Genomic DNA, 13722 nt, shown 5'->3' with positions numbered 1-13722 from the left:
TCAAAAAAATAAAAATAAATGCACAAAAAAACATACAATCGGAGGAAAATTGTATTGCTGAGAGGTTGCTCTTAGCTCAAGAAAATCAAAAGACTTCTCTATAACTTACATTTATGCCGTCTTTGCCTCAGAGACACATTTGTGCCATTATAGAGAACACAGATAAAGAATATCAAGCTATTGAATTAATGTGGATATCTTGCTCAGAAAATGTGGCCTTGGAGTTTTTATTTTATTTTGGAATCTCTGACTTTATAGCAGAAATGGCAGACTTTGGTATAGCAAACCTGAGTACAGTTGATCGCTTCTGAAACTGTATAAGGACACATTTAAGATTTCTGGGGTCTTTTTCTCTCATATTTTTTTTCAAGAGTACTTAGGTTACACTTTATTTTACAGTGCCCTTGATACACGTTACATGTAGTTACTGTAGTAATAACTATACATTATGCATATGCAACTAACCCTGAACCAAACCTTAATCCTAGCCTTATAGTAAGTACATGTACTGTAGTAAATTATTGTTATTCACTACTTAAATGTATAATTACACTGTAACACGGACACCTTAAAATAAAGTGTAACAAGCACTCATTACAGAAATAATGGTTACATTTGAATTTGATAGTCCTCTTTAGACATTCTGTTGAATATAAGTAACGTTGCACCTACATGTCAACTAGCTCAAATTAGAGAAGTTGAATATTAATAGACTGATAGGAGTAGAGGTAGGTTAGTAGAATAAGGGGTTAGGTTTAGTAGAATAAATTGACATGCACTTGCAAAGTTACTTATAGTCAGTAGAATGTTGGGGGATCATAACAATAGTGTTTGCAGACAGTCTAATAATACTCTAACGAGAGTTAGTTGACATGTAGGTGCAACGTTACTTATAGCCTAGTCAACGGAAAGTGTTACCAAAATAATACTTTAAAAGAAGAATACGGGCGAATTAAACGTAATGTTTTCAGACTTGATTGCATTCTATTTGCGTTTTATCAATACGTGAACATGTGCATGTGCATGTGTGTGTGCTGAGAGAAAAAAAGCAGAGAGAGGAAACACTGGGGGACCAGAGAAGGTTAAAAGACCTGCTGTCAGCAAAAGTGAATAGCTGCATTGTTGTGTCGGAGTCTCAGCGCTGCAGACAGCAATCAGTCAAACATTACAGTTGAGCCATTGCACAGTACCAGGGGAAACACTCCTAAAATACCGTGTTAGTACCGGGTTGACCCACTTCTATTTTGGGCAGTCTCAAAACTCTCTGGAGAGCACGAACAAGTTCACACACTCCAAAAACAAGACATAACATAGGTAAGAGTGAGGTAAACTGTACCATGTTTTTTTTTTTTTTTTTTTTTTTTTTTTTTTTTTACACTTAAGATGTCCTTGAGACTAGGAGACACGGAATAAACTAATGTGTGTGTCTTTGGTCACGAAAACACAACATGAGGCAAAATGTGTTTGTTCGAACTGGTTGTAAGGTCGTAAACTTGTAAGCCACTCACAGCGTAGGATGCAGCTCAGGCCTAAAATATGCAGGCAGGCTGATAAATCTCCCCATTCAAATGATTCACTCAAACATACAGTGAACACAATGGAATTACTTGTGAGCCAACACATTATGGGCGATAATGGCCAATGCATATTTTCTCATGTGCAGCGAATGCGCCCCGTCTAACATTCAATTTTATTTAAACCTGAGAATGCAAAGCCATTAATAGAAATTAAGTGCCAGTGAAAGCCAGTGGAGGGGGACCAGCGCTGGGGAATGAATGGCTGTAGAAGATAAATAAGTGTGGTACAGAAGACTGCTTTCGATGATTGGCATTGAAATGTGCTGTTTGTGTAACAAAGGTAACAAATGGATTTCAAGCACTGAATATATACAATTCGGTGCTGGCGAAGATACTTAGAAAATATGGCAAGCTAAGAGCTACAGTTAAAGGAATAGTTTACTCAAAAATTAAAATTCTGTCATCATCTACTTACCCTGAAGTTGTTTCAAACCTGTATGAATTTCTTTCTTTTGCTGAACACAAAAGAAGATATTTTGAAGGATATTGGTGACCAAAGAGTTGATGTACCCCATTGACTTCCACAGTAGGAGAAAAAAATACAATGGAAGTCAATGGGGTCCGTCAAGTGTCTGGTGACATTCTTCAAAATATCCCCCTTTGTGCTCAGCAGAATAAATAAATTAATACAGGTTTGAAACAACTTGAGAGTGAGTAAATTATGACAGAATTTTTATTTTTTAGTGAACTATTATTTTAAGCAACTAATTAAAAAAAATAGCTACATTGCAATCTTTTTAAGATTGCAAAATTTTAAAAATATAGGCCTATAACTACACTGTGATTTAATCAGAGTTATCTGGCACAAAAACAATGAGGGTTTATGAATGAATGAATCTCAATTAGGATCTCGACACTAAACTCGACTAGTGTAAGGTTTTTGTTTCATGTTGTTTTTGAGTCTTTTATTTTGTTTTTTGCTCTTGCCAACTGCATTGAGGTTCACTATAAACATGACTAGCCATCAGTTACGTTAAAACCAGTTCAATTATACTAAAAGGCTGGAAAACACCTTAATAACGTAGTCAGAATACCAACATTTTGTCTTAAAAAAAGAGCTGTGAAATATGCAGGGATTTTGAATCATTGTTTTGAATCGATTAGTTCGTGTGAAGCATCCAAGTGAACAATTCACTAAAATGAATCAGAATTTTAAAAACTTCATATGAGAGAAAGACAATAGTTTAAGAGTAGATCACGTTTGATTTCCTCAGTTTGTGCACAACGCAATGTGACATTGTATTTTGTTTACTGTACTTTGTTACAGTACATGTTGGGAAAAGTGTTAGCAGAAATGCATTATTTAATCAACTGAGCTACTGTTATGCTACTGAATAAAGCATTTATATTTATAGTGTTGCTACTTTAGTTACTTTGCAACACTGTCATGAATGCAAATGTTTTGGGTGTAAAGAACCTTACTAAACTAATGAAAGAGAATTTTATTTAATTTCGGGTATTGTTATGCTCATCAAAATGTGGACCGATTTAAATGCAACAAAGGGTAAAAAGCAGACACTACACAGTAACTCTGATGACACAGTTCAGTGCAAGAGTTAATTTCAGTCATCTTAGGATGTCCATTAACAATTAGCTGAGTGCTTAGATATGGCTACCGAAATTCATCCATCTAAGGAAACAGTTGTATAATAAGCTGTCACGCTTTGCGCACGCACGCTAATGCCGCAACCTTTCGGGTCCGACAAGCCCCTGTCTTTTCTCCAGGAGGCAGTCAGACAGATCTGAGACGTGCTCGGGACACCATCACAATCCCATTTATGCTCTGTGGCGTCGCCTGATGAGAAGGAGTAGATGGAGTGGCTGATGAAGGGCCCAGTGAGACCCCAGCGGAGCATTCGCCCAGGTCCGCCTGTGTCACACAGATTCCACACTTGTCTAAAAACGCACTGAAAAATGAACGGCCTCGCCGTTAATGAGTGGAGGGGGTAATTTAGACCCCCACTAATGTGCTTAATGCCAATTAATCATCTCCAGCCAAGGTGTCAGAGAGATTACTGAGAAGGAACTGGATCTTTTGGCAGGACGGAGAGAGTCTGAGGCATGCTGAAAGGAGGAGGAAGTGTCGCTCTAGTCTCCATAGGGGGCAACAGTGAGCTGTGAAACACACAGTCAGCAAGCAGACTGAGAAAGTCCCAACAGAAAATGAAATACATGAATGAGGAAGCTCTTCTGGCTTTCTTTTACAACACGCATTCCCTGCTCTTATTTTGGGCATAAAGCAACAGTGGCTGCAGAATTTTTTTTTGATATGGTGCTAAATTTGTTCCCTTATTTGGTCACATAAGTAGTCAGTGGAAAAAAAAAAAAATCTTATATCACTGTAACTGTAAATACCATGATATAGTTATATTATATGGGACATTTTTTAACTTTTTTTTACTGAAAAATTTAAATATATATCTACCGTCCCTTGTGAAAAAGAAGTGAGCTTAATTGTATTAAATGTGAACATAGTGACCTTAAAATCTTAAAAGTATATATTTTTTAAAAACTACATTCATATCATATACTATTTACAAAATAAAGGCACTAAAGTGTACTGTACAGGTGTAAAGTTGAACAACTTTAAATTATTATTTTAAATAAAAAAAGTACACTTATTTTGATTTGACTAACATACTAAAGTAAATGTAACATTTTAACTGTAGTGTGTTATTCTAAATTAAATTTACTTCTTAACTTCCTCATTAAAATGTGTAATTGCAAATATATTTAAACATGTTTTAGCAGAAATTACATTATAATTTAGTTTACCACAAATGCTTCTCAGTATATTTGATAGTACACTTAATCATATTCCAAAAGACAACATACATAATTATGAAATGACAAATAAAGATTCAATTTAATATCAATTAACATGCAATTAAGTGTAAGAAAACATTATATCCAGTTTGTTATTAGGTATATTTTCCTAAAGTATGCTAGAGTGTACTTCTTTTTAACAAGGGGTGGTATGACGTTATGGCAAAATCTCAACCGGTTGACACATTTCTACTGTCACAAGGCACACAACATCATACCAACCAGCCCTGGTTCATGAGATTAATCATTACTGTTCAAACCAACTCTGCAAACTTACTTATTGAGTTAGGGTTCCAGAAAAGGAGTGACTAATTCAGTTTCAAAGCATTTCTGAATGTGATGTGTGAACTGCTCACATATCAAAAGTAGAAAGTCAATTAATTCCTCCTAGAATTGCCTCTCCGTCAGGCAGATGTGCCCTTATGCTACTCAGAACAGTGTGAAGCCTCTCTTTTGTTGGGTAGAGCGCATACTATAAAATCCCACATGCTGCACACTCTGCTAGGATGCAGAACTCACATCATCGGCTGTCCGTCTCCGGGACTGGATCTGGTTTCCCTAACCGTGTCCCCCTCCCAAGAGCATTATCACCCACTCGACAGTCCCACATTTCCTCCTCATTATCTGCATTCCACTCAGACATCTGCCAGCAATGAGGGCAGGTATAGCTGCGCTAATGTGCTGAACATGGTATTTACTGTACACTGCAGGGGAAGAGGGCCAGTATCTCAGACTGCCGAGGAGTGTTAGTGCATGGCTCGTGTTACATACAGGGCACAGAACAAATGCTCTTTATAGCAAAATGGCCTTGGAGAATAGGCTCTTTCACTAATGAAAATGCTGATGAATGTACATTCAACTGTAGAGTCAGCTCCCAGAACTTGCAATAAAATATCATAAAACATATATACATCTAAAAAAACATTAAGAAAGTTAGCAGTATTAAGCAGAAATGTCACTAGAAGTAGCAAAGCTATTAGATTAATGTACATTTATTAATAAGAAGGTAGTATTGATCTTGATTTTTATTTGTGAAGCACCATGTGTGTATATGTTGCAATGCTTCTTTCGGGTGCAGTTATGCCGGATGGAGAATGTGATCCATTTCTGGTCTGTTCCTTACAAAATTCAATAATTTGGTCTTGGAACATTTGTAATTTTTGGATAAAGTATTGAGACTCTACTTGAATGTGCCATGTTTTATAATAAGAAATGGTTAAGTTTAGGAGAAAGGGGTTGTGTTAGGTGCTTGGAATGTCTAAATAGTGAAATGTAAATAATTTATTGTGGCTTTTGAAATTAAAAACCAAACCCCAACCTAGACTTCATAAGGACAAAAAAGCGTCCCTTTAGCACAGGACTCTTCAGATCTGGTCCTGGAGGACTACTTTCCTGCAGAGTTTAGCTCCAAACCTAATCAAACACCTGAACAAGATAATCCAGGTCTTCAGGATTACTAGAAAATTACAGGCAGGTGAGTTGGATTTGAGTTGGATGGCACTCTAGGGCTACGTTTACACGTGGACGGTTATTTTCATAAACAGACATTTCACCCCTCTCCGTTTTCAAAAATAACATCGTGGACACCTGTCAGTTTTCAGAAAAGTGTTCATTTACACTAACCCGTGTATATGCCATCAAGAGCATGCCAAACCTATAGGTGGCAGTGTCACGAGAAGCTCAAGCCCACGTTAGCCAATCCGAATCCCGAAAATAGGCACATACTGTGACGTCGGATGCCTAAAACTCAGTTTTTCTCAGTTTACATGCAAAAGTGCACAGGAAGTTTTCCAAAATCTCCAATCTGGCCGGAGTTTTTAGAAAAAAATCGCTTTCAGAGGCGAATTCTCCGTTTGCGTGTAAACGAAGGGCACAAACAAAGGGAAATGTCTTAGTAAAAAAAAAAAAATCATGTAGGCCTACGTGTAAACGGGGCCTAGGAAAAAAAGTTGAAGAACCCTGCTTTAACACCTCAAAAGTGACATTTCCTTATCATTTTCATCGAGAGAATGGGTTGGCCTGGATAAATGACTCCTCCTTTCATTTAATCAGCCAAACTAGCGGTCAAAACAGCCTAAATTGACATCACAAGTTAGACTGCTGAGTTTAGTTTTTCTACTTTGCCAAGTTGCTTGCTCAACTCTGGAAACTGGTACCGTTTCTTGACTAATGTGGTACATCACAAAACAGGGACTAACATAGGACGTAGCCAAAGTGTGTTATTCAAAATCCCAGTGATTAATGACACTTCAATATAGATTTTAAAGGATGAGAATCCAAAGTTAAAACTCCTCCGCAACATGAGAACCCTCTGGAGAAGAGAAGTGATGAGAGAAACAGGTCTGACAGTGAACTCGAGATGAACTGAACTCGCTTGCACCACAAGGAGTATATTCTCACAATGAAGCACACCTCCTTCATACACCTAAAACATTCAGCACGTAGACAGAAGATTAAAGGGGAATCTTAATGATTCAAAACCTTACCAGCTGCAATAGAGTCTTTATCGTTGTTAAAAGTGAGAGAGCAAGATCCTGGGAACTTCAAGACCAATTACAGAGACACTACATTATCTGGAGCTGCAGTGCGAGTTAAGGGAGCCGCTTCCGAGATTTATCAGAATGAATACAGCTTCAAAAGATGTAAGAAAAGGTGAGGCAAGACTTAAAACGCTTTTCTTTCACCTAATGCCCACCTGCAGGAGCATGGAAGGGGACGCTGACCACCGGAATGTCAGGTACCACACTCAAGGAAGACTGTAAGCCTCATTGAAATGTAAAAACCGAACTTCTTGAACTTCACCTCTTGCTCTTAGTCGGCACATGCAGCGGTGAGAAGAGAACAGATACTGACACCGAGGGACAGCCAAAAGTGCAACTAGAAAAAGAAACACATCTAGAACGGTTTCTCCCTCCTTTTTGTATCCCTTTCCTCAGGCAGCATTTCGGTCAGCCTTTCAGTCACGGCCTCACACTGGGGCCACACAAGTGAGGTTTGCCATTTTATTTATCTCTTCCTTCCTGCATCCCTCTCTTCCTTTATACCGTATTCTTTACAGCGTCACAGTCTCTTTCATTTCGGACATTCATGCATTTATGGATTACAGCATGGTGATCCACTCGGAGGGAGCCTGAATTACTCCTAAGCGTGCTGCGCCTCAAGCCGGGTCCGTACGGGAGGTCGAGAGAGGGGAATTCAAAGCAGCCAGCGTGAAGGAACTGCTGTTTGTTGTGACCAGCCTTCCCCCCTCAGACAAAGAGAGGCCTCCTGAAGGTATCCCAGCATGCAGCAGGCCCCGGGCGACCCTGTGTTTAAAGTGACAGCAGTAATTTAAGACCCTCTTTGTGGCAACCCCTTCTTTTCTGGGCAAGATGAAGCACTGTCCATTTGTGTGGGCCTGCTGAGGTGACACTCCAGAGGAGGGCCGGCACTAATTAGCAGCCAAACACACATGAGAGTGGCTGTCCATGGCAGCAGATAAATCAAGCCTGGCCTTCTAATTCACTCGAGATGACCCTTGTCCAGCCAAGCCTTGTTTCGTAAAAGATGACTATAAAGACTTTAGCCAGCATCAATGGCTTTTATGAAGCAGCAGTCCTCGCTCCGCTATGACAATATATTCAGTGAACCAGTCGAGCCATTTACGCCACCTATGATTCATTGTGTGCAAATCATTCAGCTTATTACTGTTCTGAACATCGCTATTCTCTAGACTAGAGCTATTCAACCCTTTCAGGAGCCAGTTGAGGAGCCAAGTGGACAAATGTCTTTTCTTTCCAAGAGCCACATTTCAAAAATAGCCTTTTCCCTTCATCAAGGGACTTGCTTTATAAGAGTTGATTATATCCAGTCCCATAACTCATGGAATTAGCTAAAAATATAAATCTGGTTACTTTTAGTATCCCAGAATGGAAGATGGAAAGGATGTACTGTAACTATGAATAAAGCATTGTTTGCATGTAGCTGAGTTTTGCAAAGTGATACCAACAGAAATAACACAGTTGTACCTCCACCAAAAGATTTCACCGCTCAAGTCATTTTTAATCAAATGCCTTACATTTCTGTGTTTAAACCTTTTAGCCTGGAGCCTTATTATATTTAGGTGAAGTCGTCAGATCCCAATTATATGAAATATGAAAGTTTAAATATATAAATATTATATAAAAATTGTATGAATATAATTTAATATAATAGTGTATTTCAAAGAAGGTAATACCTGTAGAAATCAATCCATTATCTATTATTTGTATAATAGGTATAAAGAACATACAGTATATATATATATATATATATATATATATATATATATATATATATATATATATATATATATATAAGGGGTGTAACGATACACCATGCCACAATATATAAAAGTCATATATACAGTATGTTCTTACACAAAGTACACATAAAATATAATTTAAGTAAGAGTGAAATAAGTATGTTTTCTTTAAACACACTAAAATTTCACTTAATGCCTGTGTTTTAGCATATTTCTTAAAAGCATAACTAACCATATATTTATTACCAATATACTTTAGTATACTTTCTAGAAATATATTTAAATGCAATACAATATATTTTTAATGCACTTCAAACAAGCATGTTGGGAATACACATGATCATACTTCTTGAATTTCAAGTGCATTTTTAATACATTTAATAGTACGTACTTTTCACCTGGGTGTGTATATATATAATTTACAGATAATAAATTAATACACAAGTGGTACGAGGCTGGAGTAAATAAACATTCGGTTGAAAATAAATGTTTCCTTTGTTGAATTCCTTTATTGATAGCTGTAGATACTTTTCTTGCTACTGACAAATAAGACTTCGGTGAGCAAGGCAAGGTTAATTATAATTGATTGGTCACCACCCAACATAGAGGCATGTCAAAGTGATGCAACTTTTTGACAACAACAAACAATCAGATTGAAACTTGTTAACTGCAGTTTTTAGAGAAAAGTGAGTCACTGAGCAGCAACAGCAGCATTAAAGAGCCGCTCAAGGCTAGTGTGGGTTGAGTACCACGCTCTAAAGTCCCAAGACAAAAGCCAGCATCACTTCATACTAACACCATAAGCTACCAATCATTTCTCAACAGTACAAATGCTGAGGGAATGCATTTTTAGATCAAATTACAAAAGGACTGTATATGTTCCGAAAACAGGCGGGTAATCAAAATGTAGCACTTCCTAGTTCATAAACAGAGTCTGCATGGAGGCAAAATTTCTCCCAACAAAAGCATTATTTCTGAACGGGTCCTCAGAGATAGACAGGCCAATTCACATGTGCTGTTTTGGAGTTGAGTACTGCTGAGTTTGTTTACACACATGTTTGTTTGACTTTCCCCATGATTTACTAGGTACTCTGGGAAATCACTATTGATCACTTTCGTAGATATGAGCCAGCAACTCACAATTAACACGGCACCATGGGAGATACCTGCAGTTACAGTTCTGCACAGACAGCAATATGTGTTGAATAAATGTCAAGAATATGAAGAGATAATAAAGCAAAATGTTGATGCAACAACAGGGGATTGCTGTATAGATGACAGTGAGTGACAGATAGAATGAAATATTCATACTCTGGGTGGTAGTTCAGTCAGGCTAGTTCATGAGGCTCATACTTAACTCAAATAAGACAGCTAACATCTATTTTCAGTGCAAATAACATGTTGATGTCTCCAATGACTCCCAACTGGAGAAAGCTAGCTGTTAGCATTAGCGTTCAACTTTGGATGCTGCGTAATGAATTCCAGAGACATCGAATATCGAAAAATCCTATAAGCAAAAAAAACAAATTTTTCAACATTTATGGCCACTTGTATGGAAGCTATTTTCCGCCATAAAGAAACCCAAAAACATTTTAAAACATAATTGCGAGTTTTCTCAAAACTGCGAGATATAAACTCACAGTTGCGAGAAATACGAAAAAAGTCTGAATTGCGTGATATAAAGTTGCCATTGCATGTTATAAATTCTGAATTGCAAATTTATATCTTGCAATTCTGACTTTATATCTCGCAATTCTGACTTTATATCTCACAAATCTGACTTCTCTTCTCATAATTGTGAGATATAAACTTGCAATTGCGAGATATAAAGACGGACTTTTTTTCAATAAAAAAAAAACAGAAGACAGAATTGCGTGATACAAACTCAAAATTTAATGTAATAAAGTATTTTACAACTGTCATTCGAATAAATTGGAATGCTAACATAGATTTTGCATGACTATAAATTTAGGTTATAGGTTTTATTACACTTAGTATAATATCTGTGTTGTATTAGCCTATATGCATTTCAATTTTGAAAGTCAATTTCAATATTTATTCATGTTATATCATAATCTTTGCCTCTCTCCAGGAGCTAATTGCTAGGCTAACTAAATATTAGCCCCTGCAATTAAACCACCCCAATGATTTCAAACACCTCATCTTGGCATTCCAAAATACCATTTTCTAAAGACAAAACAGCACACCCACTTTCATCAAATCCAAACATGACAGGCAGCGAGTTCTCTGATGGGTTCCTTTTCAGATTTAGCTATTTTTAGTTGTTTACACAACCAACCAAGGGCTGTTTCAGAGACAGTTGTGATTTCTCAGGTCACCTCTTTCAGTCATATCTATTCTGGCATTTACGTATAAATTTGAATACAGCCCACAATGCATTGCTTCCAGGCTTACATTGGTAAAATCACCATAGTCACATTCCCAGTTATCCTGTCTTCGTTCCCTTCGCCTGCGCCCCTTCTGAAATCGCATTATTACTGACAGTACAGATATTGGATTTAGAATGGAACAAATGGTCTTAATAGGAATGAGATCACTCCGGTTAGACAGTGATTGGCTTACTTGGGCCGGGGCCAAAAACAATTTGTGATTCTTTTATACCTGTGCCTGTGCCCTGGAGATAGAGGGGAGCGAAAGAAAGACAGAGGGTGAGGGTGAAAAAGACAGAGCGCAGAGGAGGAGAGAGAAGCTCTTTATCAGCTGCTTTTCTCACTCTGCATTACCTCATCTTTCTTTCTCTGCGACTCAGGGCTTATAAAAAGGGCACCTAGGTTTTTTTTTTTCTCTTTTTTACAGAGCAAAAGAACAGCCTCCAACCGCATGTCCCAATATGAATGAGGAGCATTGTGAGCTTTGTTTGTCAATATCAAGCAGTCCATCTTTGGAGGCCCAGCACAGGGGGAGGTAATGAAGTTGACGGAGTGCTGACAGCCTTGAAAAGAAATAGCGGCTATATTGATTGAACACAAAACAACAACAAAAAAAAAACACTAGCTTTCTTTTCATGAGAGGCGAGAGATAGTTTCTTTCTTCCTTGCGTTTCTCCTCCTGTACTGGGAAGTCTGACAGCTTGACACAAACATCAGTGATTGGTGTAGTTTCCAGGATTACTAGGGCCACTGGCATACAGATGTTTGCACGTGCTGACCATTTCACAACATTAAGAGACAATTATATAATGGTTAATATGCCTAAGTAGAATGATTTTTGTGTTTGTGTTCCTGACAAACTGTCATATGCATTATTGAAACTGATTTTTCCATGAATCTTTCTGCAGGTTACTTTGCCATGCCAGTAGGTGGCGACAAGTGAGAGAGTCACATGAAACAAGTAACCAGATGAATTTGGAACGCATTTTACTCCTACTATTTCTGCAATACAAATATATTGTGCATAGCTTAGTATGGTAGTGTTCTATTCTAAACTCAGACACTGTCGTTATGAGTGATTCATTCAAAAGCATCGATAGGCTTATATTTAGAAATCACTCAACCAATTTGTTAAAAAACTGTAAAAAAAAAAAAACACTGATTCATTCATTAAACAAAATAAGTGATTGTCTTTATGAATTAGTCGCAGAATCATTCACTCAACTGATTAGTTAAAAAACAATTAATCATTAATGGGCAGTTGTGGCCTAATAGTTAGAGAGTTGGACTTGTAAACCGAAGGTCAGCGCTCTCTTCCACAACTAACCACAACTGAGGTGCCCTTGACCACCAATCGTTCCCCGGGCACCACAACAATAATGACTGCACACTGCTCTGGGTGTGTGTTCACGATGTGTGATCAATACTCACTGCTGTATGTGTGCACTTGGATGGGTGAAATACAGAGCACAAATTCTGAGTATGGGACACTATACTTGGCTACACGTCACCTTTAACTTAACTAGACAAGAGATTTGCCGAATTCTGAACTGCACACTATTCCTCCCCACTATTCCTGCCATACAAGGTTGTAGTATGTAGTATGCGGTTCAGAATTGAGTAATTGTCTTTGTAAACGAGCCATTGAATCATTCACTCAACTGATTTGTTAAAAAAAAACACTGACCAAGTGGTGCCTCAAGTATCATTTTACATTTTTTTAATTGTAAAATGTTGGACCTGGTGTACCCCACCACATTTACACTTAAATAAAATATAGAGCGAAAGATACAGAGAAGAGTATTTAATAAATAGGTAATTTGCCAAAAATAATCAGTGATACTATTTCACATGCCATGCAAATGCTCATTAACAATATCACAGCTTTTTTTTGCGAGTGAATTTGTTGCGCAATAGCATTAGCTCATTGTGTTGAAAAACAAAAAAGCACAACTAAGCTTAGTCACACGACTATAACTGACAGACATGAATATGAAAGAAACACATTAGAAAATACATTTATAATAGCAAAAGTCTCAGGTGGTGATTATCATCATACATGACTGAGTATGTTCTTAGTGTTGCAGTCATGTATGGTGGTGGTGGTACCTCATGCAGAGATGTAAAAAATGGCAAAAGACACAGTTGCATATTTTTCAAAATGGCAAACAATCTATAACAAAGACACCAACATTAGGAGAAAAGGCTAGTAGCATTTACACGGTTCCCCGTGGGGCCCTCTGTGAGTGCAAAGTTAACGATAGGATCTGTCTTCATCAGGGTCTCTCCGTTATGCCATCTCTGGGAGGAGTGCTCTGGGCCGCTTGCTTCTGTTTACGCAACAATATGCGTATGTTAATTGATGGAAAATTTGGCTGGATGCTGAAACCTGAAAGGTAAAGGGCGTGAGTTAGTGACATTAAATAATGTTTGCTCGCACACAGGAGGACAGGTATAAATGCATTCGGACCACAACACCGCATATGCAAGATAATACGCACACCCCATGCTAGTATTTGCATCTTTACCTTCAAGAAGAAGAAAAAAAAACCCTGAATATTCATAATAATAATTGGGATTTTCTGAAACATGCAATGATTTATCTTGGTATTTCTAAAGATCAATGCAAGTCCCAAGATTAATTTCA

The 13722-nt window shown here is 37.6% G+C and overlaps 1 protein-coding gene across 8 annotated transcripts in view; it reads right to left on the bottom strand.

Annotated features, from left to right (window-relative positions):
* The window catches only part of nrsn1l (neurensin 1-like), a 211529-nt gene that overhangs the window by 69901 nt on the left and 127906 nt on the right, over nt 1-13722 (bottom strand). For 5 of the 8 annotated variants that reach the window (XR_013795172.1, XR_013795173.1, XR_013795174.1 and 2 more), the window contains one exon: nt 12771-13464. The exons of the other annotated variants lie outside the window; for them this stretch is intronic. The gene's annotated coding sequence lies outside the window, so the exon portion shown is untranslated. Of the gene's footprint in view, nt 1-12770; nt 13465-13722 lie in introns of those variants that run through there. 8 annotated transcript variants of the gene reach the window in all.

This window comes from Phoxinus phoxinus, assembly GCF_949152265.1.
Source record: "Phoxinus phoxinus genome assembly, chromosome: 19".
In the NCBI taxonomy this organism is placed as follows: domain Eukaryota; kingdom Metazoa; phylum Chordata; class Actinopteri; order Cypriniformes; family Leuciscidae; genus Phoxinus; species Phoxinus phoxinus.
Note: the sequence above shows the minus strand (reverse complement) of the source record. Positions and strands in the feature narration are given on the sequence as shown.